Source organism: Pistacia vera, unplaced genomic scaffold (genome assembly GCF_008641045.1).
Source record: "Pistacia vera cultivar Batoury unplaced genomic scaffold, PisVer_v2 Contig441, whole genome shotgun sequence".
Classification (NCBI taxonomy): Eukaryota; Viridiplantae; Streptophyta; class Magnoliopsida; order Sapindales; family Anacardiaceae; genus Pistacia; species Pistacia vera.
Genome location: NW_022196270.1, coordinates 1,269,237 through 1,275,068, shown reverse-complemented (window position 1 = coordinate 1,275,068; position 5,832 = coordinate 1,269,237). Strand labels below are relative to the sequence as shown.

General features: G+C 36.4%; 1 pseudogene; it reads right to left on the bottom strand.

Annotated features, from left to right (window-relative positions):
* Window positions 1-732: 732 nt before the first annotated feature.
* LOC116144324 lies at window positions 733-4,992 on the bottom strand (annotated as a pseudogene).
* Between the last annotated feature and the right edge of the window lie 840 nt (window positions 4,993-5,832).

Here is a 5,832-nt window from a genome sequence, read left to right as displayed (position 1 = left end):
TTTGCTCCTGATGATTTTACACCTTGTGAGGATTCTACACTTGTGGCACATTCTGATCTCCCTGATGAGTCACATACTTTGGCTCTTTGTCGCTTTACTCGTTAAGAGAACCCTCTTCCCATTTTACTGATTTTCATTGTTTCTCAGCTATAGTCTCCTTGCATGAGCGTCACACTTATCGTGAGGCTCGTTCTAACCCTCTTTTGCAGCAAGCAATGGACGAAGAGATCAAAACTCTAGAGAAGACGAGGACATGGGATTTGGTAGATCTTCCACCAAATAAAAGGCTTGAATCAAGCAAGGCTTGATTTTAGCCATTAGCATAACTCATTAGCATGATTCTAACATGCATTTTAATGTCTAAATAGAGAGCTCTTGTACATTGGAAATCACACACTTGAAATACAATTTCATTCTTTACATTTCTCTCTTGAATTCTTTGCCTTTTCTAGAATTCTAACGGCCTTATAAGGCCTTGGCCTCGATACCTAACCTTGCTCAGTATGTTGAGGTCTCTCAAACCACCTATCCCGAGGGCTAGTAGGGTGTCACTGTGATTATGTCAGATTATGGCTTTTAGGTATGTTTAGAATGCTCAAGTATAATAATGAATATATTAATGGTCGTTTAGGAGAGAAGTTAAGAACTTATTCTTAGAGAAAAGTGGGTATGAGCTTGTAAGAAATGAAAATCTTGCCTTTGTATATTTCTGGGAGATTTTTATATGGCCTGGTGGCTTTAGCAAGTGGCTATGCAGGTTCTAGGGATACTAGCTTTGCATATGCCGGCCCGTCACTCGGTTTGCATGTTTTGTGGTAAGTGTGTTTGCTTTGCACTCTTTTCATTGGAAGGTCAAGTTCCAACTTCCATAATGTTGTGTCAATCCTCCTCCTTCGGTTCCTGTACTCATGACATCTTCATTTCTTGGCCAAATCAATGACAAGCCAATTCTCTTGACTAATTATGCAAAATTAACCCATGTAACTGAAATCATTACAGAAGATATGGCTAAAAAAATATATGAAAAATCAGATACTTTTGCTGTACCGTTATCATCCAAGAGTATGTTAGAAGATTTTACATCTCCATGAATGATTGAAGGGCTTGGTAAAGAATGGAAGTAGTCAAGTGCAAGTGCAGTTTCTGTAGCTATCCTCAGACGACCTTTCCAAGATCTTAGAACTTGTGACCTCTTGTCATGGATATGCTGGTATAGAGTATCATTAGAAATGAATTCATATACCAACAATGGTTCTTTCGTTTGCAAACACAGGCCCAAAAGCTTCACCACATTTTTATGGTTGACCTGTGAAACAATGCCAATTTCATGTTGAAATTCTTGATTCATCCGACTGTTATCCACCTGTTTTGGCCTCTTGACTGCAACAAGGGTATTATCAGGTAGATTTCCTTTGTAAACAGAAGCACAACCACCTTCACCAAGAAACTGAGAATTATCATAATTTTTAGTAGCTTTTGCTAGCTCTGCTTCACTGAAAATCCTAACACGGTGGTGCTTCAATATCACACCCCCATTCTTTAAAAAGTTTTTCTCTTTTCTTCGTTGCTTGCATGCAACAAAAGCCAGAACTCCAAGAGCGAGAACAAAAATGATTAATCCAGCAACTGCATGCAAAGAATGAAATCAAGTGGTGATGTAAAGACCATAAGCAATCGATATGAAACTACTATCTAGCTGCCTGCCTTGCTCCAACTCAAGACTCTTGACTCTATAACTCACCTCTGTAAAAATTAAAAATTAAAATTAATATGTATTTAAATTAAATACATATTTAAAAATTAATATGTATAATATACCCGCTCTTGTCTCTATTCCCAAAAATCCGGGATTGTGGCCAGGACTGGATGGGATGAGAACTTAACGAGGACAAGGTGGAGATGAAGGTCAGCAGGAGGTCTATGGAAATTGCGAACCCTAGGTGAGATTTTGAAAAAGAGGAAAATAGATATACTTTAACACTTTTAATCTAAATTAATAGATTATTATATGCTATTAAACATAATTTAATTCTATAGAAAAATCTTTTAATCCTAGTGAATGATATTTTCTAATTCCCCAAAACAATCACAAAAGGATATTCATTAAAGAAAACATAGACACTATTACTAAAATTTACAAACGATATTAATTTGTCAAGATTTGAGTGTATACTATTGGAATTAAATTATAAAATATCATTTCAGTCCCATACAATAAATCAATGGTGTATAAGTATGATCCTGACAAAATTAATATCAGAATATCCTAACTAGAGATTTACTTATATATATATATACCCTAACACGGGATGAAACCCGGCAAAGTGGCCGGGTCCCTAGTTGTCTAAAGGTTTGAATCTAACAAAAATACCTCTAAAAATTCCATAAGTCCCTGTTGGTTTGAAATTTTGCAAAAATACCCCAAACACCATCGTCGGCCTTGGCAAATAGGGCTTGTTTCCAATGACAACAACATTCCCCATCATCATGAAAACACTTCCCTCAGCCTCTTGACCAAAACCTATCTCACCCCTCCCCTGTTCAACTCCCCAATCGCCGGCAACAACATGCTTTTTCTCGTGACATAGTTTTATAATTTTTGGTTGATTCACTCACTGAAAATTACCGCTGTTGTCACCATTGTACTCATCGGCCATTCCTCGTCAAAAGCTCTAACATTCTAGCCTTCAATTGTTCATGGGTTTTCAATGAATAAAAAAAATTGTAACTTGACCTGGTGAAGGCCTCGGGTCCCGGTTCAACTGGCCGGGCCAAACGGAGTTTTAAAACACATGTTTCCACGCATTTTTTCTTCATTTTTTTTTAGTTATAAATTAAAAAGAACTTTATATCTAAGATTAAAGTAAGTTTAGTTTACCATGTGTATTAAATATTCACTTTTCTTAATTTTCAAAAAAAAAATATTCCTTTTACGTGACAAACCTTAATATGTTAAATAAGTATAATAAGTGAATTTTTTAATTAATGGATGCATTTCCTCCTATTAACAAGATTGATAATGTTTTTGGATGCGTACTTAATAAAAAGTTTTTAACCTTCCCAAAAATAAATCTCTGACACGCAACGTGGCCAAGATTGGTTCGGTTGCGTGCGGCTCCCCTAGATTCTGACACTAGTACCATTTTTTTTTTTTTTTTAAAGAAGGAAAATTCTTTGTATATTAAGAGCAGTGATCCAGTGATTAGGAATCCAACCCGGCTTGGCCGGTTGAACCGATTCAAACCGTGACTTGGAGCCTTCACTGGTTCGGACTACATATTTTCTTATTCATTCAAAACCCTAGAAATTAGGACATTGACCAGTGAATAATTGAAGACTAGAATATTAGGGCTTTTGAAGAGAAATGGTTGGTGAGTGGAATAGTGGCAACAACATTGATTTTTGGTGAGTGAATCAACCAAAAATTGCAAAACAATGTCACCAGAAAAAGCCCGCTATCGTTGGCGATCGGGGAGGCTAACAAAGGAGGGGTAAGATAGGTTTTGGTCAGGAGGCTAGGGGGTGTGTTTTTGTGGTGATGGGAAGTGTTTTTGTTGCCGAAAATAGGTCATAGTTGCCAATACCGACGGTGGTGTTTGGGGTGTTTTTATAAGATTTTAAACCTATAGGGACTTACAGATCGTTTTATGGGTATTTTGTTAGATTTCAAACCTTTGAACACCGGTTGACCAGTAGGTCAAACTGGTTAACCCGCTTGACCCGGTGGCCTGGCCGGGTCAAGTTTCTAATCACTAATTAAGACTCAAAGCATAAATCATATTTGAAAATATAAAAGGCTAGCTTTGAACCCTAAACTCCGGTATTAAAGACTTAATCCAATATAAACCACAAACATAAAAATTTGGAAAAAGGCTGTACTTTACCTGCTACGATTGTAGTTATACGAAATCCTTGGCAACTTTTTTTTCCGTCGCCCTGCATGCCAAGTGGACAGCTACATGTGTAATTCCCAATTGTGTTCTTGCAAGAACCATGACATATGTATTTTTCTTGGTCTTCGCACTCATTAATATCAATTAATCAGTAATAAAAATATTTAAATTAAAGTCCATCTCGATCTCCACATATATAACAAGAAAAATATACCTTGACATCCAAGGGGGAGATAGGGGTTTCCATGAAATCCGTCCTTCCACAAACAGCGATATCCTTTGCCACTTTCGGAGTAAATACACTTGCTATTCGGACCACACATATTTTCAGATGAATTTGCACTTGCTTCGTCGCATGTGATCTCTTCTTTAACCACCCATTCAATGGTAAGATTTGACTTCACAGTCTTATCAAAATAAGAGGTATCAGAGATCTCCCAATCTGAAATATTGAAAGTACTTTCAATATCTGCTAAAATTGCATAATCACTAGGATTAAACCTCCAAACTTCCTTGTGATCATTTACATGACAAATACTGATATTCAATGTTTTGAGACTTTCGGGTATTGGAGTCTGGCAGCAACCAATGCGTGAGCAAGAATCTTGATCTGTTAAGTTTTTATAAGATTCTTCTGTGCATAAGGAGACACAACCACTCCCGAAATTGCCGTCATCGTCAGTCATGAGGACCAAAGTATCGCACTCAAAAGCTGTGAGCTTATTTCGGGTGTCTGAGAACCTAAAATGCCTATCCAGTGAGATGCTTTGACTGAAAAAGTCGGTCCTCCCAGACTCATTGTAGCAGCTAGTAGGTGCGTCCATGCTGGCCACCCGCCACGACGATGCCCTCCCTCCTCCAGTGATATATTTAGAGCTATCATGTTATTTCCAAATATCAGCACGGGAGGAGTTTCATTGCGGTTGCATTGTAGTAGGAAATTTTCGTAGGCACAGCATTGATCGTCGATCCCAAAGGATAAGGAACACTGATCACGTTCCCACATTTTTCTTGGCAACTAGATTTGATCACATTTAAGCTGGTTTTTTGCCATGATAACAGCATGAGCATCACCCAAACAACCAACATTTTTCTATTATTTCTGTTTATTTCAAACTTTATGTAATTATACTCTCATTTTGCATTTGTATTTATAGAACACACAACAACTTATAATGAAACAAAGGAGGAGACTTGATAACTGATAAGGACTAAGACTTAGAGAGTCGTCGTTGACAAAGTCTTCGTCGTCTGCAACCAGCCATATAATTATTTGCTATGAATTAACTCTTTTTGTTCTTTTGCTGACTCTAATCAAATGCTGCCACCCGCAGTCGTCTCTGCTGTTGAATACAAATTGGAAAAATAATTATTCACCCTTACGTTTAGCATATTAACCTGGGTCCCAAATCAATTGAAAGTCACGCTGGTAACTTCAGTCTGATAACACGTATCACCTTTAATTTATTAGTATAAGAGTTTTTGTTCCTTTTTTTTTTTCTCTGTCATGTAATCAAAACAGTCTCAACGAAAAATTGATCTCACTATTTTCGTCAAATCTGAGTTTGGATTTCCTTTCATGAAATCACAAAGGATAGATTAAGGGCGGATAAAAAAATTTATATTAGGGTGAACCAAAATAAAAACTAATTACGTATTAATATTTTTGTCCATTAATATTTTTGTTAGAGTAAGTTAAAATCCTAAAATTATATATATTAATATTTTTTTAAAAAATTTGAGGGTGGGCCATGATAGAGTAGCATCCGCCCCTGGATAGATCGAAATCAAAAAGGGTATATATATATATATATATATATATTTTTTTTTTTTTTTGTTAAACGTCGACCATATGAGAAAATTTATTATAAGAACAAATAAAAGAATTACAGATAGACAAAGGAGACAAATTGAACCTTATCCCTTTTAAAAATTTCTA